General features: G+C 41.7%; 1 long non-coding RNA gene across 1 annotated transcript in view; it reads right to left on the bottom strand.

Annotated features, from left to right (window-relative positions):
* LOC128655609 (uncharacterized) overlaps positions 1-23,941 on the bottom strand; it is a 29,141-nt gene extending 5,200 nt beyond the window's left edge. The window contains exon 1 of the long non-coding RNA XR_008401859.1: positions 23,860-23,941. This is a non-coding gene — a long non-coding RNA (uncharacterized LOC128655609). The remainder of the gene's footprint in view (positions 1-23,859) is intronic.
* Between the last annotated feature and the right edge of the window lie 402 nt (positions 23,942-24,343).

The following is a 24,343-nucleotide window of genomic DNA, read 5'->3' as shown; positions in this document are numbered from 1 at the left end:
ACTGCCTCCAACACTTCTCCTCTAGCTCTTATTACAAGTGAGGGATACTATTTCCACATTTAGATACTACATTAAACCGTTCTCTGACCCTTCCTTTCTCCAAATTGTCCCACCGATCTTAATAGTCCTGAGGTATATAGACCCTCAGTACTATATTCCTATCGATTGAGGCTACCAACTATCCTCAGTCTATCCCTATTGCTGTTAGTCTCTTGGTTACAAAGAACTAAACACAACTTCTCCTAGATTTAGACTGCAAATTAAAACCCGTTTGAATATTAACACCCGGGGGGGGGGCAGGGGTATGGAAAGCTGGGGGGGGGGGGGAGATGAGAAGGAGAAAGAGAGAAAAAAAAAAAAAAAAAATTTCCCCCTTGAGAATATTTGTGTGTTTTTCTAAAGATTTCAAAACACTACCCCAGACGGATGTGTCATCTTATCTGTTCCATCCAATGTGACGGCAGAATTTCTGCAACTACTAAATTCAGGAAAGGAACTGTGCCTTGCAATGGGTCGAGGAACTGCTGTTGTAAAACTATTGGCCAAGACTCAATATATTTTTTCCATTTACAAAAATACCTTCTGTAATGTTTGTCTGTGTTTTTCAAGTCCTGCCTTTCTACTGTCATTTGAACTTTCATATTATTGATAAACTCATTCATACTTGGAGCCGCTATCTGTTTCCATTTCTTAAATATGAGACTACGGGCTGCTAAAATAGCCAAATTTATAAGATTTGTATCCCCTGAGTTTTCAGCCTGGTAAAAGAAAAATATCTGTATTGCTTCTAATTTTATCTTGTCATGTAAGTATTTATTGAGCCAGAACTGAACTCTCAACCAGAATTGGTGCACTTTTGGGCAACCCCATAAACAATGTAGCAGATTTGCTTTCATATAATTACATTTGTAGCAGCTTACTGGGGCGGCTCTAGTCCATCCGCTGATTCTCTCTGGAGTCAAGTAGAAATTATTTAACAATTTCGCGTGCGACTCCCTCCAACTAATTCTCTCAGAGGCTGCTTCCACCCTTTTGATACTATCCAGAATATTTTCAGCTTGTATAGAGGGAAAATACCTAGAAAATGTTTCTGTACTCAGATTTATTTGTCTCAATCCTAGCCCCCGCATTATATTCTGATACCACATCGCTATTGAACGCACTCCTGCCTTATATAATTTTAGACCCGCTTCGATAGCATCCTGACTCCAATCCACACCATATTCCATAGTATGTGATTCTACATAATGTCTTGCTTGCAGGTATGTATAGAAGTATTTGGCGGGGAGATTATATTCTAGCGCTAAGCTCTCAAAGGTCCGCGATAGTCTCTCCTGCCCCATTCTTATCTGGGAAAAGTATCTCAAGCCCCTGTCTTCCCATTCTCGAAACGTCCTGTTATGCAACCCTGGAGCAAAATCTACACACCCAACAATCGGAAGCATTGTTGACACCTGATACTTTTGTCCCAATATGTCGCAGTATTTTTGCCATGCCCACACAATACTAGAGAATGTTACCAAATTTGCCACATTACTTGGTAAGCTCTTATATGGGCAGTGTAATATTGCTTGTAACTTAAAAGGTTTCACCATTTCAGTTTCCAGCTTGTAATAGGTGACATATTCTGACTCAGCTAGCCAGTCTATTCCAAGCTTAATCAAAGAGACATAATTGTAATACCTAATGTTGGGGAGGGCAAATCCACCATATTGTTTTGGGTAGCTTAGCTTTTCCGCAGAAATGCGGGGCTTCTGCTTACCCCAGATGAATAGTGCACATGCTCTATTGTACCTATCTATATCTTCCTTTTTGATTACTAAAGGTAAATTCTGGAGACGAAATAATACCTTCGGAAAGAGAATTGTTTTTATCAGTATAATTCGCGCTGATAATGATAAATAATACATATTCCACTTTCCTAATTCCAATTGGATATTGTCAAACAGATCTTTATAATTCAGCTGATACCATTCACATGGATTTTTCGCAATTTTAATCCCCAAGTAATTAATATGTTGGACTTCTTTGAAAATTGTGTTCTGACTCGCTTCGGTTTTCTTTAGCCATAGAATTTCAGATTTTGTGGGATTTATTTTGTAACCTGTAAATGAACTAAATTTCTGGATCATCAGCAGAAGTTGAGGGACGCAATTAGCTGTATCTTGTAAAAATAACAGAATATCGTCTGCGTATAATGAAATCGTCATTTTTTCTGCACCTATCTTTACCGGTGGTAATTTATCTCTGATATATATTGCGAGGGGTTCTAACGCAATGTCAAACAATAAAGGGGAAAGAGGACACCCTTGACGCGTTCCCCTGCCCAGTATTATCGGCTTCAGTAATTCCCCATTAATTAACAGCTGTGACTTAGGTTTCTTGTAGATCATTTTGACCAGGTCGAGCAGGGCACCCGAGAGACCAAATTTCTCCAGAGTTACGAAAAGATGATCCCATCCTATAGAATCAAATGCCTTTTCGGCGTCTATTGTTACTATTGCAATGTCTTGATCCATCCTATTCTTTTTCTGTCGTGAGGCGGGCCGTCCGACCTGATAAAAATGATCCACCATTGTCAACACCCTTCTCATGTTACGTACCGAATTCCTGCCAGGTATGAACCCGACCTGATCTGCATTTATTAAATCTGGTATTACTTTCTTTAATCTGTCTGCTATTATAGACATTAATATCTTGTAATCTTGGTTTAGTAATGAGATAGGGCGATATGAGGACAAATTTGAGGCATCTTTCCCTTTTTTTAATATTAATGATATTATTGCGTCAGAAAAATATGGGGATTTCATGTCTTTCTTAATATAATACCCGTTGTATAGTTTGGTAAGAGTCCCTACTATCATTTCTGAGATCATTTTATAAAATTCAGCAGAGAGACCATCTGGTCCTGGTGCTTTTCCTGTTTTGGCTTTTTGAATGGCTCCCAACACCTCCCTTTCCGAAATTGGTGCGTTAACCTGCTGTAATGCTTCTGGGGTGATTTTAGGAGTTTTTATCTGGTCCCAAAATTGTTCCTTGCACTCCCTATTTATGCCCTCCTTGGAATATAACTTCTGATAGTATTGGGGAAATGCCTCTCTAATTGCAGTGGGGGTAGTGTGTATATTCTCACCTTCTTTGATCAGAGAAATTATATTTTGTTTCTTACGATATTTTGTTATCTTGGCTAGATGTTTTGCCGAAACTCCCTGAAGGCCTTGAAATTTTGCTCTGCACTTTGCCTCTTCGTTTGCCCATTTTTCTTTCATAAATTGTTCTCTTTCTGCTTTAGCTTGCGTATATTTTTCCCACCGACCGACATTGGGACTGTACAAATACCTCGCGTGTGCGTTTCTAACCTGGTTGGCCAGCTGAATTTCTCTCGCCTTGTTCTTCCGATTTAATTTAACCATGTACGCCTTTATGTCCCCGCGCATGACCGCCTTCCCTGCCTCCCACAAAGTCTCTGGTTTATCCGTGTACTCCCTATTGAATGAAATATATTCTTTCCATTTATTCGATGCCCAATTAATGAATTTTGGATTGTTAGACATATATCCAGGGAATCTGAATGTATTTGTCTTAAAACTTGACCTGTCAGGAGGTACAATCTTGAAACTAATTATTGCGTGGTCAGATAATATTATCTCTCCTATGTGTGTCCTAATTTCGTATTTTAAAAGCTGTTCTTCTATTAGAAACATGTCTATCCTAGAAAAACACCGATGAGCCTTAGACTCACACGTGTAGGTACGATCATCTGGGTGCTGCAGACGCCAAATGTCGTTAACTTTGATTGTTTTTAAGAAATTCCGAAAAATTCTTGCTTCCCGATGGTATGCTTGTCTGTGCCCTGCCTTAAATCTGTCGCTGTTTGGATGTGGTGTTGTATTCATGTCTCCCGCCATAATCAGGTTCTGACCTAAGTACGGAGTCAGCTCTTTTTGTATCAGGTGCCAAAATTTAACTTCAAATGTGTTGGGTGCGTATATGTTACACAGGGTCCATATTCTATCCTCAATTTTTATTTGCATAATAATAAATCTCCCCTTCTGATCCAGTTTTACCTTAATTATCTCGTAATCCAAACTCCTATTTAATAATATAGCAACCCCGCGTTTACGTGACTCACAAGGAGTTGCAATAACTTCAGCAAGCCAATTGGTTCGTAGTTTATCTATTTCGGACGCTTTCAAATGCAATTCTTGCAATAATATGATATCTGGTTTCTGCTTTTTTAATAATTTGAAAATGTTTTTTCGTTTAATGGGGGAGGTTATCCCTCCCACATTCCATGATACAAAATTAAGTGACACACTCATCTTTTACAAATAGTAATCTATCTTTTAGAGCCATTATTCTACCACAACAGGAGGGCTGGCGAGCATACAAAAAAAAAAAAAAGAGGAAAAAAAAAGACCCCCCCGCGCCCCCCACATCCCCTCCCTGTGTCTGTTTCTCTGTTCCTTCTTATCATTACTCTACAATTGCGGAGATCTTCTGGCACCCCTACCAGTACATCATAGTTCTATGTTGTTCTCTACGCAAAAAACTTTCGCTTCTTCCACCGTATTAAGTGCCATGACACCGTCCATGCCCAGGACCGTCATTTTTGCTGGATATTTCATCGTGGCTCTCAGCCCGGCTTTAATCAGCCCTGTGCAGTACGGTGCCATGGCCCGTCTTTTGACCGATGTCTCCACTGAGAAGTCTTGAAAAATTAAAATTGGTTTGTCGCCTATCATGATTGTTCTTGTTTTCCTATAGTGATACATTATGTTTACCTTATCCTGAAAATTCAGGTATTTTATAATAACCACTCTTGGCCTGGTATTATTCTCTCAGGGTTGTCTTAGAGGGCCAATCCTATGCGCTCTTTCAACCAGCAGCGCCCCGTTTACAGATTGCATCCCTAATAGCTTAGGCAGTGTGACAGCGCCAAAGGTCAATAGATCTTCCTGCCCATTTGTTTCAGGTAGACCTACTACACGAATGTTGCTCCTTCGTGACCTGTCTTCCAGGTCCTCTATCTTTGTCTGTAATGCGCTAATTTTTTCTGTATGTCTAGTCAATGTTGACTCCTGTAAGTTTGTTTTATCTTCTACCTCTGACACTCTGCTTTCTACCTCAGTTAGCCTGATCGAGAATTGCCTGAATTCATACGAAAAATCTGCAATCTCTTTTTTGACAATTTCGAATTGTGGTAGAATTAAGTCAGCCAATTGATTAATTGTAAGCTGTGTTTCTACATTCTCTCTGGACTCTGTGTATTAGATTCTGCGCTAATTTCACTTTGTGCTTTCTGTCTTTTATCTCTTCTTATTGGCATTGCTGGTGATTTGTTTTTCACACTTGTAACGTATTTTTCCATTTGTATGTTTCCTTTTCTCCTGCAACCTAGTGTTACCACGACCCTTTGTGTACACTGTATTTCCTCTGATACTTCTTCTCTACTACGTTTCTCTTGGTGTTCTCTAATAGACCTATACCAGCTGCCACTCACTGTTGGAGTTACTCTATTAGGCTCTATTCCTAGGTTGTTGTTCTACGAATGAATGTATATCTATCAGCGCCACAATAATACCATACAAGCTATATCTGATATAGGCGGAGTCTCCCAACCAGACTCCAAAAGTTAAGAGTAAAAAGAAATGCCAAGATACAGCGCTACACTACCCTCAGATGAGGGTTGGGTTGCTAAAGATGGTGTCCACGACTAGGAATGTGTATACATCAAGGTTAATATATAATATTGTGTTACACAAAGAATATATATAAAACCATGTGAAAAAGTACTTAAAAGGTAAAAGATTAAAAACAAAATATATATATATATATAGGATGTGATATTAAAATTTATTAAACAAACATTTTACTAACATAAACTGACAGTTAAAAATACAGTTAAAAATAGATTCAACAATCTAATGGATTGCCCCATACAATGTCCAAGAAGTTATGTCCTATGTAACATACAAGTGTTTAAGTCCCATACCAAAATGTCCAAAGCAAATGTTCAAGGTTAATATCCAAAAAAAAATAAAAATAAAAATGATAATATGTCCAAAGTTGGTGTAAAAATCAAAAAGGTGAAAAAATGTAAAAAATATAAAAATATAAAAAATATAAAAAATATATTAAATATTTTTTGAAAAGATGAAAAAATGAATAAAAATATATAAAAAATATATGAGTTGTGATCAGCAACCCATATGGAAGGAATATAATATATGTGATAGTGAATAATTCTCGTGAGGTGTACACCTAAAAAGTGTGTATAAAAATGTGTGTATATAAAAGGGTGTGGTAAAAAATGTGTCATAAAAAATGTGTCATAAAAAAGGATTCAAAATCCTGGTGAAATAAATAAAGTCCAAATTGCTCCAAAAAAATGTGTATATAATTCCAAGTATTCCAAATGTGAGTGTAGAAAGTGCTGGGTTGATGTTCCTCTTCTTAAAAGGTTATCAAATGTAATGGGATATCCTCCTGTACCTAAAAAAGTGTACAGAAAATAGACATAGTGCAATAAAATCACTTTAGAATGACAACAACAGTATTCTACTCACCAGATATATTCTGAGCTGCAATACCAGTGTATAGCCAACGCGTTTCGGTCCTCAGGGACCTTTCTCAAGACTGGTTGTCTTGAGAAAGGTCCCTGAGGACCGAAACGCGTTGGCTATACACTGGTATTGCAGCTCAGAATATATCTGGTGAGTAGAATACTGTTGTTGTCATTCTAAAGTGATTTTATTGCACTATGTCTATTTTCTGTACACTTTTTTAGGTACAGGAGGATATCCCATTACATTTGATAACCTTTTAAGAAGAGGAACATCAACCCAGCACTTTCTACACTCACATTTGGAATACTTGGAATTATATACACATTTTTTTGGAGCAATTTGGACTTTATTTATTTCACCAGGATTTTGAATCCTTTTTTATGACACATTTTTTATGACACATTTTTTACCACACCCTTTTATATACACACATTTTTATACACACTTTTTAGGTGTACACCTCACGAGAATTATTCACTATCACATATATTATATTCCTTCCATATGGGTTGCTGATCACAACTCATATATTTTTTATATATTTTTATTCATTTTTTCATCTTTTCAAAAAATATTTAATATATTTTTTATATTTTTATATTTTTTACATTTTTTCACCTTTTTGATTTTTACACCAACTTTGGACATATTATCATTTTTATTTTTATTTTTTTTTTGGATATTAACCTTGAACATTTGCTTTGGACATTTTGGTATGGGACTTAAACACTTGTATGTTACATAGGACATAACTTCTTGGACATTGTATGGGGCAATCCATTAGATTGTTGAATCTATTTTTAACTGTATTTTTAACTGTCAGTTTATGTTAGTAAAATGTTTGTTTAATACATTTTAATATCACATCCTATATATATATATATTTTGTTTTTAATCTTTTACCTTTTAAGTACTTTTTCACATGGTTTTATATATATTCTTTGTGTAACACAATATTATATATTAACCTTGATGTATACACATTCCTAGTCGTGGACACCATCTTTAGCAACCCAACCCTCATCTGAGGGTAGTGTAGCGCTGTATCTTGGCATTTCTTTTTACTCTAGGTTGTTGTTCTAACTGAACACTAGTGCTGCTGTGTCTATTTCCTAGATATCTAAGATTTTTACGCCCTCAGAAGTATTAAATACATTCCAACGTTCAGCTGTGTCCAGTAACTAGTCTAAATACTGAATGTTATTAGACTCTGTTCCTAGATTTGTAGTTTTAGTTAGACCTTAATGCTGCTGTGTCTGCTCCCTATCTGTGCTTTACATTTCTGGAATTAATCTTGAAAGGCACACGTAACCCCCTTACATCTATAACAATTGTGTTTCACACTTGTTTGTAGCCTTTTTCAGTACTCAGATACCTTAGTAGGCGTAGAAATTCGTGGCACAAACTGTTATATTGTTTTTAACTAAGGTTAAACATGCCCAACCTATTAACCTGCACACTTTCTTACACAGAGTATCTAGTATTTTGCAACATCAAAAATACAAAAAATGCAGTTAATCTTGTAATGCACATGTGGTCCCTTCACATATATAACAATTATAAGAATTTTTTTTTTTTTTTTTTTTTCTTGTTTGCGGCCTTTTTCAATCCTCAGATACCTTAATAGTCAGAAAAAAATCACAATCCACTCAGCTGTATTACTTTCAACTGGAATTAAGCAAGCCTAGTCTGTTAATCAGCACACTATCTTGTACAAAATGTCTAGTATTTTACCACATTAACAGTGTGAAATGTCTTTCAACCTTCAACTGTGGCCAGCAGCTATTCACAAAATTAAATGCTAAACAAAGTTATAGCCTTGTTCCAGTGGCTCCTTTATATTGCACCAAGAAGCAGCTACCACGTCTGCATCTCTAAGTCACAGAGTTTTTCCTCAATTTAATACTGAGAGAAAGAAGCTGCTTTAAGTTACACCACCTCCTGCCACATAAATTCTGGCCTCTTACACTTTCCCTTTTGATGCTTGCCGGGGTTAACTCCGAGAGTACAGGGTAATCTATAGCTTGTTTCCCAGCAAGTCCTGTTCACATCATGTCCTCAAACTGTGAAAAAAACGGCCCAGTACTCAAGTCTCATGAACCTAAGTCTTTGGATTTTTTACTGAACTGGTCCCGCTTTGTTAATCTGTGCGCACCGGCCTTTATATGTTCTACCCTCTATGCTCTCGAAGGGGAGGAAAACGTATATGAAGTGGGTGATGCCCTCTATTGCTGAAGGGATTATATTCTACTGTTACTTTAAGAGTTCCAGTGGCTGCTGCTATGTATCTGTGTATAGTCACTTCTGATCAATAAAGCCACTCCAGCCCTGGGTGCGTTACAATTGCGTGCCTTCCCCCTGTTCATTTAACCCCTCAAGCTTTGCATACATCAAATCTAGCCTCCGCAGCTTTTCATTCAGTCATATGTGAATTAATGTTTTGTAAACTTACCCCCCCTTTCTTCACGGCAGGTTTCGAGTAGCCATTCTCCGTTGGTTTGCCCCACCCGGGGGGCCTCTGCTTTTAGTCCGCCTGTAGAGTCTGTGTCTCAACCCGCGGTTCAGCTTAAACCGCAGCTCCCGTTCGGCAGCTCCTCTCAGCGCCACCGCCTTGCGGTTATGACGTCACGTTTCCACGCCGACTTTCCTGCATGGGGGGGGTATTAGTGCCGCTGACAGTTATGCTCTATGCGGTGGCCCCCTCGTCACTCTCCTGAGCCAACCGCTCCTCTTGTGCCTCGGATCCCCACCTTTCTGTAATCAGGTGCGATTCAGCTCCCTCCGTGCACAGTGTTAGCTTCGAGTTATGTCTGTCCTCCTTACAGGGGTGGCTGCCGCATTCCTTCCCAGCGGGTATGTTATGTCCACTTGTTAGGGGTGCTATGACTTCCTCACACCACACTTTCTCTCCCCCAGGCTGGGTATGTCTTTTGCCCCAGCAATAGGGCTTCGTGGTAGGGTGTTAGGTCTAAAGTTAGCTCCACATACGAGAGAGCTCAGCGTGAGTGCTCCTTCCTCAACGCTCCTCCCACAGGAAGTCCTCAAATCGCAGCTCAGCCAAAAGTAACCCTTTATTGCCTATAGTAACTGGTATGCCCTGTAAAATTAAAAACGCTTGTTTCTCCCATAGAGGATAAAATACGCTAAAATAAGAGATTACCTATAAATATTGTTTACCATGGGTTAATTATATGATAATTCATATATATATATAGTTTACAGTGGGTTAATGAATGATAATTCATTGGTGTCAGTGGGATCTATATATATATATATATATATATATATATATATATATATATATACACACACACACACACACACACAGTTTACACATACACATTGGTGTAAGGTTGATTATACATACACATTGGTGTCCAGTGGCCGCACTAAATATATACATTGGTGTCAGTGGGCTTACTTACCTGTGAGCCGATGCTTCACGCTCTGCACGCCGCTACCCGCTCATAGTGCACAAACGGACATGCGCAGTGGCACTCTGACAGGCCCATCCAAAATTTTGGAGATGTGTAAAGGCGGGCCTGTCACAGCAAGTGTCTGGAGGCTATGTCGGGTCGCGGCCCGGCTGTTGAGAAACAAACCCCTTTCCCTCACAAAAAGCTCCCTCCTCACCCTCACAGCCCCCTTTCCCTTACATACAACCCCCTCCTCACCATCTAACCCTCCTCTTTTTTACAAATCCCCCTCCTTACCCTCTAAACCCTATCTCCCTCATACACAGCCCCCTTCTCACAGTCCCTCTCACACAACAAGCCGATTCCGTTCGTTTTCACACACAGCCCCCTCCGATAATAAGCTGCTGTCATTACCTGTCACACACAGCCGCTAACTATTAACTAAGGTCTCCCTATGTACAGCACACAGTTATCTGGTAGTGGCTAGATCCCACAACGCTAAAGGACCTAAATATGTCACATGGTACAGGCAATGGTCTTTAATTTAAGACCATTTCCTACAGAACATTGGGTAGAAATTTGCAGCCCTATGCCGTAATATAGTGTTGGGTAGTAATACACTGTGCTATGCCGCAATTACACTAGAGATTACCAGCCTTGAGACAACATTGTGTATATATAGAAGCAAGGTCATTTTCATTTGGCCATAATAACACTATGTGTGTAGTGTCCATACTATCTATATAACTGCCGATATAAGACAACATAATTTTAGAAGAGACTATTTAATATAGAAGCTTTGTGTATCACTACAGCATACTACTAAGTTGCCAATCTCATATAGCAAATAAATATATACAATTGTCGGTTCGTCCACACAGCACCAATATTTATACAACGCTAAGATTCCAGCGCTGCTATTACAAAATCCTAAGATTGCAATATTGTGACTAAACTTGTTGATGAACCTTACATTATTACCTACTAAGAGAGTAAATTATTTGCTGAGTTGATTACATAGTAATACCATCTATGCCATACGCAGTTTTTGGCGCTGTTTTTATTAAACTCAGTTAATGTTATATGTTATAACATATATAGCGAGCAGCAGTCTGTCAAGCTGATCATACAGCATTACATAAATATTAAGTATTTTGTGTTGTTACATACGATCAAGCCAAGAGCATAAAATTATTTGAACAAGGTGATAAATGTAACAATACAATATATACTGAGAATAGTAACAGTTTACCTAAATAGGAAACTCTGCTATATTGTTATTAAACGGTAACTGCATATTACCTGCTACGTAGCAACAATTACCTATTAAGGGAGAATCATACAATTCAATCCCAACAGTACCAGTTTAAATTATAATCAACCAACGTTACAGATATCCTGTTTCTAAACTAGTTTATTTCAAACAGCTTGATTAAACATCAATTATTCTTTAGCGTAAATTGCTATAATTTCTTCGATTAGTGTGTGTCACGGATACCAGACGGCTAAGGCTATCCCCCACCCCCCCTACAACCTCACCCCTGTTGTTTCTCAGTGGTTTTGGGCTCCTCAGAGCAACCACCATCTCTGGAAGCTGTTTGTTTGCTTTGTGTTGGCTTGTTTTTGTGTTCAGAGAAAATTTGGTGTATGACCTGGAAAACCCTCCAAGGCTGGCCGGGCTCCTGGAACTCCCGGTCGGCCGCCTCACAACGGACACCCGCCTAACCCCTCTCAGGCTGGCCAGGCTCCTGGAACTCCCAGGCAGACACAGGACAGCAGAGCACCCGCTAACTTTAACCCAGGTCGCTCCAGCAACCATGTGCCCCAGAGCTCCGCTCTTTTTGGGATTAGTAGCCCCTGGGGAGTACAAGGGGTGGTGGAATTGCCGGAGGGGAGCTCCTTTGGGAACCAGGGGTTTTAGACACCCCTAACCCCATAACTTCAACGGACTGTAACTCCGGTCCCCAGTAACGAATCATGCTGATTTTTGGACTGTGAAATCTGGGGACCGAGAGCTTTAAAATGACACACTGGAAGCTCCACCGGGATCACCCCGAAACCGCCACCCATATGTATTGGGATTATGTGGGACTGTGGCTCCTATGGAGGTGCTGGGCTGTCTGGAGAGGACATGGCGGGAAAATAGTGGGATTGTCTAGGGTCTTATCAAGATGAGCTGTCTGTATAAAAGGAGTGCATGTTTTCAATAAAATCAGTTCTTGTTCACCTGAAGGCTAGTCTGTCTAGTTATTTGGGTGAGCTCCAGCTAAAATCACTTTCCTGGGCTACATAGAAATCACTTTCCTGGGCTACATAGCCAGCCTGTTCCAGGCAGAGAAAGGATCATCAATCAGAGCTACCCAATCTGGGTAGCTGGAGTCTGCCACAGGGTGGGACCCTGGGTAATGATGCTGTCGGGCATCAGGGGTGGCTACAGGCTGTGGTCTCTTGCCAGCTACATAGCTGCAGTCGGCAGGGAGGAAGCAGGACCCATTTGTCGGAGCTACCCAGTCGGGGTAGCTGGGGAATCCGTCACATTGGCTGGCAGCGGTGGGATCTGCTTCTATCACACAGTTTCTGCCGACAGAGGAGACGTGCCACAGTAGCCGGTAACTATGGGAACCAAGCTCCTAAAGAGAGCAGAGGAGGCGCTGGCCCAGCTGGACATTCCTTGTCCGCCGACGACTCTGGAGGGAGGCTCTTAAACAAGAGCAGGGCTATCGAGTAACAACCCTCTCCCCTGATGACGAAGATTACTGGCTCCAGTGGAAGTTCCGAGTACCTTGCCTGGGAGGACAGCCCCGGGCGGAATGGCTGTCTGAATTGGATGGACTGGTCCAGGAGGAGATGGTTCTGGATGACAGCTACAGGGCCCTCCGATGGTATGCTATGCAAGTGTGGCCATGGCTGGGTGATGGTGTCCCCACAGAGGGCTTTGGCTACGGCGGCCCTGGATTACTATTTGAACTAATGGCAGAGGACCCAGATTTTGGGAGTCTGGAGGAGTGGAGTCTTAAGTACATTTGTGAGTACCGAGGGAGCCTGCTGAGTCTCTCAGGGGTACCATGGCTGCAAGCCGATTTCGATTATATATGTAGCCAGGCATTGGAGATGGAACAGAGATACAAAAGACTGATAGATTGCGTTAAACAGCATGCCACAGAGCCTGCAGGGAGCTATGATACAGCAGTCTGGGAATCATGGAGGTTGGCCTTAGAGAATTGGCAACAGAGCATAAGCGACAAAGAGCTGCTAGATACAGATCAGCAGTCGGGCTCCGAGCTTATGGGCTTGGACAAGGGAGAGATGGATGATGATATCTCTCCCCAGCAGCAGAATCCCTTCCTGGGAGAGGAGACAGTGGGTCTCTCTCCCCAACGGCACAGCCATCCCCTGGGAGCGGAGGTAGTCGTCCTCCCTCCTCGTAAAGAGAACCCCTTTTTGGGAGAGGAGACAGTCGGTCTCTCTCCCCAGCGGCAGAGCCATCCCCTGGGAGAGGAGGTAGTCGTCCTCCCTCCCCGCAAGCTGAACCCCTTCCTGGGAGAGGAGACAGTCGGTCCCCCTCCCCAGCGGCAGAGCCAGGAGCCGGGAGAGAAGACAGTCGGTCTCTCTCCCCAGTGGCAGAGCCATCCCCTGGGAGCGGAGGTAGTCGCCCTCCCTCCCCGTAAACAGAACCCCTTCCCGGGAGAGGAGACAGTCGGTCTCTCTCCCCAGCGGCAGAGCCAGGAGCCGGGAGAGGAGACAGTCGGTCTCTCTCCCCAGCGGCAGAGCCATCCCCTGGGAGCGGAGGTAGTCGTCCTCCCTTCCCTTACAGAGAAGCCCTTGCAGGGAGAGATGGGTATCGATATCTCTCCCCAGCGGCCGAATCCCTTTCTGGGAGAGGAGACAGTTGGTCTCTCTCCCCAGCGGCAGCACAGTTTCCCATGGAGCGGAGGTAGCAGACCTCCCTCCCCAGCGGTAGATCTCCTTCTCCGGAGAAGACAGACGGACTCTCCCCTCAGTAGCTTGGCAGGGTCTCTACCCTTTTCTTGTCCTGGAGTATATCTCAAAAGGTGGCAGGCAAAGGGGGTACCCGCTCATGCAGTTGGTGCCACAAGTTTGGGCACCCGAGTTTTGCCTGCCCCACCAAGGAGCAACCTCAACCTACAGTCTGGGGTGGGTATACCGCCGGGAAACCGGTACTGGCTTTGTTTGTGGGTGGGTCAGCCGGTACTCAACAGAGTGTCACAGAGGGAGAGAGTTTGGCCATGGAACTTAAGGACACTGGAACTTGTGGAACAGCAATTGTTTGGGAGCCGGCCTTAGCAAACTTGTTTGGGACTTTGCATTTTGTGGCTATCCCTGCGCTCATGGCGCAGGGTATAAACGCCAGCAGGAACCCCCCAGGGTGCCCCAAGCTCAGGAGAGATGGGATAACCTCTCTCAGCAACCGAGAAGTGGAGGGCCACCGTCGGACAGCCCCAGGCCAACCCGTTAAGGGTCTAGCCGGGTCTGCCAAACTGGAGGGGGGGACATGTCATGGATACCAGACGGCTAAAGCAATCCCCCACCCCCCTACAACCTCACCCCTGTTGTTTCTCAGTGGTTTTGGGATCCTCAGAGCAACCACCATCTCTGGAAGCTGTTTGTTTGCTTTGTGTTGGCTTGTTTTTGTGTTCAGAGAAAAGTTGGTGTATGACCAGGAAAACCCTCCAAGGTTGGCCCGGCTCCTGGAACTCCCGGTCGGCCACCTCACAACGGACACCCGCCTAACCCCTCTCAGGCTGGCCAGGCTCCTGGAACTCCCGGTCGGCCACAGGACAACAGAGCACCCGCTAACTTTATCCCAGGTTGCTCCAGCAACCATGTGCCCCAGAGCTCCGCTCTTTTTGGTATTAGTAGCCCCTGGGGAGTACAAGGGGTGGTGGAATTGCCGGAGGGGAGCTCCTTTGGGAACCGGGGTTTTTGGACACCCCTAACGCCATAACTTCAACGGACTGTAACTCCGGTCCCTAGTAACAAATCATGCTGATTTTTGGACTGTGAAATCTGGGGACCAAGAGCTATAAAATGACACCCTGTAAGTGCCGCTGCTCCACCCCGAAAACGCCACCCATATGTATTGGGATTATGTGGGACTGTGGCTCCTATGGAGGTGCCGGGCTGTCTGGAGGGGCGGGAATGGCGGGAAAATAGTGGGATTGTCTAGGGTCTTATCAAGATGAGCTGTCTGTATAAAAGGAGTGCATGTTTTCAATAAAATCAGTTCTTGTTCACCTGAAGGCTAGTCTGTCTAGTTATTTGGGTGAGCTCCAGCTAAAATCACTTTCCTGGGCTACATAGAAATCACTTTCCTGGGCTACATAGCCAGCCTGTTCCAGGCAGAGAAAGGATCATCAATCAGAGCTACCCAGTCTGGGTAGCTGGAGTCTGCCACAGGGTGGGACCCTGGGTACTGATGCTGTCGGGCATCAGGGGTGGCTACAGGCTGTGGTCACTTGCCAGCTACATAGCTGCAGTCGGCAGGGAGGAAGCAGGACCCGTTTGGCGGAGCTACCCTGTCCGGGTAGCTGGGGAATTCGTCACATTGGCTGGCAGCGGTGGGATCTGCTTCTATCACACAGTTTCTGCCGACAGAGCAGACGTGCCACAGTAGCCGGTAACTATGGGAACCAAGCTCCTAAAGAGAGCAAAGGAGGCGCTGGCCCAGCTGGACATTCCTTGTCCGCCGACGACTCTGGAGGGAGGCTCTTAAACAAGAGCAGGGCTATCGAGTAACAACCCTCTCCCCTGATGACGAAGATTACTGTTGAGCCAATCAGATTGAGCTCGCATTTTATTGGCTGTTCCGATCAGCCAATAGAATGCGAGCTCAATCTGATTGGCTGATTGGATCAGCCAATCGTATTGAACTTCAATCTGATTGTCTGATTCAATCAGCCAATCAGATTTTTCCTACCTTAATTCCGATTGGCTGATAGAATCCTATCAGCCAATCGGAATTGAAGGGACACCATCTTGGATGACGTCCCTTAAAGGAATATCCATTCGTCGGTAGTCGTCGGGAAGAAGAGGATGGATCCGCGTCGGCTCGTCTGAAGATGGCTCCGCTCCGGATGGATGAAGATTGAAGACGCCGCTTGGAAGATGACATCGCCCGGATGGAAGACTTCTTCAGCGCCGCCTGGATGATGACTTCATCGGATGGAAGATTTCTTCAGCGCCCCTTGGATGATGACTTCTGCCGCTCCGGATCTCCTCTTTGGTTCCATCGATGGTCGGCTGGCTGAAGACAACTCAAGGTAGGATGATCTTCAGGGGGGTAGTGTTAGGATTTTTTAAGGGGGGGTTGGGTTAGATTAGGGGTATGTGGGTGGTGGGTTTTAATTTTGGGGGGGTTGTATTTTTCTTTTACAGGCAAAAGAGCAGTTTTCTTTGGGGCATGCCCTGCAAAAGGCCCTTTTAAGGGCTGGTAAAGGCAAAAGAGCTTTGAACTTTTTAATTTAGAATAGGGTAGGGAATTCTTTTATTTTGGGGGGCTTTGTTATTTTATTAGGGGGCATAGATTAGGTGTAAGTAGCTTAAAATTGTTGTAATATTTTTTAAATGTTTGTAACTTATTTTTTTTATTTTTTGTACTTTAGTTAGTTTATGTAATTGTATTTAATTGAAGTTATTTGTAGTTAATTTATTTAATTTAATGATAGTGTAGTGTTATGTTTAATTGTAACTTAGGTTAGGATTTATTTTACAGGTAATTTTGTATTTCTTTTAGCTAGGTAGTTATGAAATAGTTAATAACTATTTAATAACTATTCTAATTAGATAAAATAAATACAAAGTTAGCTGTAAAATAAATATAAATCCTAAAATAGCTACAATGTAATTATTAATTATATTGTAGCTATCTTAGGGTTTATTTTACAGGTAAGTATTTAGTTTTAAATAGAAATAATTTATTAAAGTATAGTGTAGTGTTAGGTGTAATTGTAACTTAGGTTAGTTTTTATTTTACAGGTAAATTTCTCTTTATTTTAGCTAGGTAGCTATTAAATAGTTAATAACTATTTAATAGCTATTGTACCTAGTTAAAATAAATTGAAAGTTGCCTGTAAAATAAAAATAAATCCTAAGATAGCTACAATATAATTATTATTTATATTGTAGCTATCTTAGGGTTTATTTTACAGGTATTTAGTTTTAAATAGGATTAACTTAGTTAATAAGAGAAATATTATTTAGATTTATTTAATTAATATTTAAGTTAGGGGGGTGTTAGGGTTAGTGTTAGACTTAGGTTTAGGGGTTAATAATTTTATTACAGTGGCAGCGGTGTAGTGGGGGGCAGGATAGGGGTTAATAAATGTATTATAGGTGACGACGGTGTAGGGGGGGCAGATTAGGGGTTAATAAGTTTAATATAGGTTGCGGCGGGGTCCAGGAGCGGCGGTTTAGGGGTTAATACATTTATTTAGTTGCGGCGGTGTAGGGGGGGACAGATTAGGGGTGTTTAGACTCGGGGTACATGTTAGGGTGTTAGGTGTAGACAGCTCCCATAGGAATCAATGGGATGTCGGGCAGCAGCGAACATGAACTTTCGCTATGGTCAGACTCCCATTGATTCCTATGGGATCCGCCGCCTCCAGGGCGGCGGATTGAAAACCAGGTACGCTGGGCCGGAAAAGTGCCGAGCGTACCTGCTAGTTTTTTGATAACTAGCAAAAGTAGTCAGATTGTGCCGCACTTGTGTGCGGAACATCTGGAGCGACGTAAGAATCGATCTGTGTCGGACTGAGACCGGCGGATCGAAGCTTACGTCACAAAATTCTACTTTTGCCGGTATCAAGGGCTTGATAACTAAGGCGAATCAGCCTCGCCACAAATACACTGCGGAATTCCAGCGTATTTGAGGTTGACGGCTTGATAACTACCCCCCCATAGGCCCCTAAAACTTTACATTAACACAACTGTTTGTCCAATGTTTAAGCAGCAGAACACAGTTTTATAATGAAACAAAACCAAAAACTGTTTGAAAAGAGGTAGAACTTCCACCTTGGCAAGGGGCGTCTCAATAAAGTAACCCTTGACTTCATTCTAACATAAAAAATATCTTGAATATCTATATGCAATGATAAATAACCAGCTATAAGGTTAGGGAAAAATATCCAGCCCTCTCTAAAAATAACAAAATTTATTCTTACAAAGTTTAAATCTAGTACATATTATCACAATTGATTAAAAATATAAAAAAAAACGATAAAAAACAAATCAAAAGCTAATGACTATATATCATTAACAGGACAAAGCCTTACACATTTATCTATACAGAATATATCATCAGCAATAACAAGCAATCCACTAATAATTGTGCAAACAGATAATAGTGCACATTAATTCAAATAACTCCCATCAATCTAGGGGCTAGGTGTAAAAAAACAAGCTCAGCACTATATCATGCAAAGCATAGTTCCAAATCACCTGATTTAATATAAACAATCCAAATGATGACTCCTATTATATCTGGGTTGCACATAAGCCAGGGGTAGTTGTAAACTTATACTGTTCTGAAAAAGTGAAAAGTAAAAGTTTAAATGTAATCCTATTATAGTCTATGGGCATTCTATTTTATCATTCACCCTTGTCATTCCATAGAAAGCAGCTATATTCTGAAGTATTCTCACTTTCAGAATATGCTACTGTACCTGGGGAACATATCTAGTTAATATGTCTAATATTTTAGTTTCTATATCAATTTTAAATGTAATCCCATTATAGTCTATGGGCATTCAATTTTGTCATTCCATAGAAAGCAGCTATAATCTGACGTAATCTCACTTTCAGAATATGATACTGTATCTGGGGAACATATATGGTAAATATCTAGTTGATATATCTCATATTTGTGTTGTAATATATCACTTTTAACCCCTTAAGGACAAGACCATTTTTCAATTTCTTTCCCTTAAGGATCAGGGCTATTTTTACATTTCTGCTGTGTTTGTGTTTAGCTGTAATTTTCCTCTTACTCATTTACTGTACCCACACATATTATATACCGTTTTTCTCCCCTTTAAATTGACTTTCTAAAGATACCATTATTTTCATCATATCTTATAATTTACTATAATTTTTTTTTTATAAAATATGAGGAGAAAATGGAAAAAAACACACTTTTTCGAACTTTGACCCCCAAAATCTGTTACACATCTGCAACCACCAAAAAACACCCATACTAAATAGTTTCTAAATTTTGTCCTGAGTTTAGAAATACCCAATGTTTACATGTTCTTTGCTTTTTTTGCAAATTATAGGGCAATAAGTACAAGTAGCACTTTGCTATTTCCAAACCATTTTTTTTTTTCAAAATTAGCGCTAGTTACATTGGGACACTGATATCTGTCAGGAATCCCTGAATATCCCTTGACATGTATATATTTTTTTTAGAAGACAACCCAAAGTATTGATCTAGGCCCATTTTGGTATATTTCAAGCCACCATTTCACCGCCAAATGAGATCAAATAAAAAAAATTGTTCACTTTTTCACAATTTTTTTTTACAAACTTTAGGTTTCTAACTGAAATTATTTACAAACAGCTTGTGCAATTATGGCACAAATGGTTGTAAATGCTTCTCTGGGATCCTCTTTGTTCAGAAATAGCAGACTTATATGGCTTTGGCGTTGCTTTTTGGTAATTAGAAGGCCACTAAATGCCACTGCGCACCACATGTGTATTATGCCCAGAAGTGAAGGGGTTAATTAGGGAGCATGTAGGGAGCTTCTAGGGTTAATTTTAGCTTTACTGTAGTAGACAACCCTAAGTATTGATCTAGGCTCATCTTGGTATATTTCATGCCACTATTTCTCCGCCAAATGCGATTAAATGAGAAAAACCTTAAATTTTTCACAATTTTAGGTTTCTCACTGAAATTATTTACAATCAGCTTGTACAATTATGGCACAAATGGTTGTAAAAGTTTCTCTGGGATCCTCTTTGTTCAGAAATAGCAGACATATATGCCCCAAAGCAGAACATGCAGTGATCTGAGATGTCATCGCAGAAAATGCATCATGTCTGCAGAAAGAACAGGACACATGCAGGAACTGTTATTGCTTTAGCTTTACAGCGCTGCTCCACATCAGGCTGATTTTTCCAAACAAAGCTTTGCTAAAGTTCTGCCTCTGGGCATATATGGCTTTGGCGTTGATGCAGCTGCGCACCACAAGTGTATTATGCCCAGCAGTGAAGGGGTTAATTAGGGAGCTTGTAGGGTTAATTTTAGCTTTAGTGTAGTGTAGTAGACAACCCAAAGTATTGATCTAGGCCCATTTTGGTATATTTCATGCCACCATTTCCCCGCCAAATGCGATCAAATAAAAAAAAACATTCACTTTTTCACAAACTTTAGGTTTCTCACTGAAATTATTTAGAAACAGCTTGTGCAATTATGGCACAAATGGTTGTAAATGCTTCTCTGGGATCCCCTTTGTTCAAAAATAGCAGACATATATGGCTTTGGTGTTGCTTTTTGGAAAATTAGAAGGCCGCTAAATACCACTGCGCATCACACGTGTATTATCTCTAGCACTGAAGGGGTTAATTAGGTATCTTGTAGGGAGCTTGCAGGGTTAATTTTAGCTTTAATGTAGAGATCAGCCTCCCACCTGACACATCACATCCCCTGATCCCTCCCAAACAGCTCTCTTCCCTCTCCCACCCCACAATTGTCCCCGCCATCTTAAGTACTGGCAGAAAGTCTGCCAGTACTAAAATAAAAGGTATGTAAAAAAAAAAAAAGTCTCATCTTTTAATTTCTATTGCACTTTTAAATGTAATCCCATTATAGTCTATGGGCATTCAATTTTGTCATTCACCCTTGTCAGTACATAGAAAGCAGCTATAATCTGACGTAATCTCATTTTCAGATTACGCTACTGTACCTGGGGAACATATCTGGTAAATATCTACTTGATATGTCTGGTATTTTCGTTGCTATAGCACTTTTAAATGTAATCCTATTACAGTCTATGGGCATTCCATCATGTTTTTCAACCTTGTCATTTCATAGAAAGCAGCTATAATGTGACGTAATGTCACTTTCAGAATCTGCTACTGTACCTGGGGAACATATCTGGTAAATATCTATTTGATATGTCTCATAGTTTTATTGCTATAGCACTTTAAATGTAATCCTATTATAGTCTATGGGCATTCCATTCTGTCATTCACCCTTGTCATTGCTTTTAGTACATCCCTGTCAAATTCCTTATACAGGTATATAGATATACAATGTTATAGAGATATCCCCGCTGTTTCACACACCGCCCTCCTAGTCACTTATATTGAGATATTTAATATTATAGATATAGAGGATCCTGTCTCACACATAGCCCCCATTCTAGCACATAATACAGCATATAACAGTATATAGAGGTACCGTCTGCCTCACACTCATACCACCTCTCCCCAACACCTTATACACAGGCACATAACACTACAGATCTGTCTCACACTCACACCACCTCTCCCCAGCACCTTACACACAGCCACATAACACTACAGATCTGTCTCACACTCACACCACCTCTCCCCAGCACCTCATACACAGGTATATAACACTACAGATCTGTCTCACACTCACACCACCTCTCCCCAGCACCTTATACACAGGTATATAACACTACAGATCTGTCTAACACTCACACCACCTCTCCCCAGCACCTTATACACAGGTATATAACACTACAGATCTGTCTAACACTCACACCACCTCTCCCAGCACCTTATACACAGGCACATAACACTACAGATATGTCTCACACTCACTCCACCTCTCCTCAGCACCTTATACACAGGTATATAACACTACAGATCTGTCTCACACTCACTCCACCTCTCCTCAGCACATTATACACAGGTATATAACACTACAGATCTGTCTCACACTTACACCACCTCTCCTCAGCACATTATACACAGGCACATAACACTACAGATCTGTCTCACACTCACACCACCTTTCCCCAGCACCTTATACACAGGCATATAACACTACAGATCTGTCTCACACTCACACCACCTCTCCCCAGCACATTATACACAGGCATATAACACTACAGATCTGTCTCACACTCACACCACCTCTCCCCAGCACCTTATACACAGGCACATAACACTACAGATATGTCTGACACTCACTACACCTCTCCCCAGCACATTATACACAGGCACATAACACTACAGATCTGTCTCACACTCACACCACCTCTCCCCAGCACCTTATACACAGGCACTACAGATCTGTCTAACACTCACTCCACCTCTCCCCATCACCTTATACACAGGTATATTACACTACAGATCTGTCTCACACTCACACCACCTCTCCCCAGCACCTTATACACAGGTATATAACACTACAGATCTGTCTCATACTCACACCACCTCTCCCCAGCACATTTTACACAGGCACATAGCACTACAGTTCTGTCTCACACTCACACCACCTCTCTCCAGCACCTTATACACAGGTATATAACACTACAGATCTGTCTCACACTCACACCAACTCTCCCCAGCACCTTATACACAGGCACATAACACTACAGATCTGTCTCACACTCACACCACCTCCCCCAGCACCTTATACGCAGGCATATAACACTACAGATCTATCTCACACTCACTCCTCCTCTCCCCAGCACCTTATACACAGGTATATAACACTACAGATCTGTCTCACACTCACGCCACCTCTCCCCAGCACCTTATACACAGGCATATAACACTACAGATCTGTCTCACACTCACACCACCTCTCCCCAGCACCTTATACACAGGTATATAACACTACAGATCTGTCTCACACTCACTCCACCTCTCCTCAGCACATTATACACAGGCACATAACACTACAGATCTATCTCACACTCACACCACCTCTCCCCAGCACCTTATACACAGGTATATAACACTACAGATCTGTCTCACACTCACACCACCTCTCCCCAGCACCTTATACACAGGTATATAACACAACACTACAGATCTGTCTGACACTCACTCCACCTCTCCTCAGCACATTATACACAGGTATATAACACTACAGATCTGTCTCACACTTACACCACCTCTCCTCAGCACATTATACACAGGCACATAACACTACAGATCTGTCTCACACTCACACCACCTCTCCTCAGCACATTATACACAGGTATATAACACTACAGATCTGTCTCACACTTACACCACCTCTCCTCAGCACATTATACACAGGCACATAACACTACAGATCTGTCTCACACTCACACACCACCTCTCCCCAGCACCTTATACACAGGCACTACAGATCTGTCTCACACTCACACCACCTTTCCCCAGCACCCTATACACAGGCATATAACACTACAGATCTGTCTCACACTCACACCACCTCTCCCCAGCACATTATACACAGGCACATAACACTACAGATCTGTCTCACACTCACGCCACCTCTCCCCAGCACCTTATACACAGGCATATAACACTACAGATCTGTCTCACACTCACACCACCTCTCCCCAGCACCTTATACACAGGGATATAACACTACAGATCTGTCTCACACTCACACCACCTTTCCCCAGCACCTTATACACAGGCATATAACACTACAGATCTGTCTCACACCACCTCTCCCCAGCACATTATACACAGGCACATAACACTACAGATCTGTCTCACACTCACACCACCTCTCCCCAGCACCTTATACACAGGCACTACAGATCTGTCTCACACTCACACCACCTCTCCCAGCACCTTATACACAGGTATATAACACTACAAAGCTAGTCATATAAACCAATGAGATACACATATCACACACAGTCTGCGCATTGTGTACTTACCTCACTATACATAAACAAGTAGCAAGTAGGCGCTGAATCAATATCTCCAACCCCCTTGTGTTTCCCGATGTGTAGCAGCTAGTTCCCATCCAGCAGAAGGACCTGTGATGTCACAAGTCACATGACTGATGTGACCACAAGGGAACAAAGTAGTCTATCTGCAGAGTGGAGCTCCACTCTAGACAGGAAACATGTGACCTCCACTGCAATTTTTTTTTCTATTTCAATAAAACTTTAATGTATCAAACAACCAATATGCACAATCATTCAGAAAACGTTTTTTTAGATATATAAACTTTATGCACAATCATTCAGAAAACTTTTTTTTTTTAAATAAACTTTAATGTATCAAACAACCAATAGGCATAATTCTGAAAACTAAATTGCTTTCTTTTGGTTTATGGCGAGTGACATTTATAAGGTTAAGGCAAAGTGTAAGCAAATGTAATGATTAAGTTATAAATAGATCAGGAAATCACAGGAG

The sequence above is a fragment of the Bombina bombina genome, chromosome 4 (genome assembly GCF_027579735.1).
Source record: "Bombina bombina isolate aBomBom1 chromosome 4, aBomBom1.pri, whole genome shotgun sequence".
In the NCBI taxonomy this organism is placed as follows: domain Eukaryota; kingdom Metazoa; phylum Chordata; class Amphibia; order Anura; family Bombinatoridae; genus Bombina; species Bombina bombina.
This window is presented reverse-complemented; position numbering and strand designations above follow the sequence as displayed.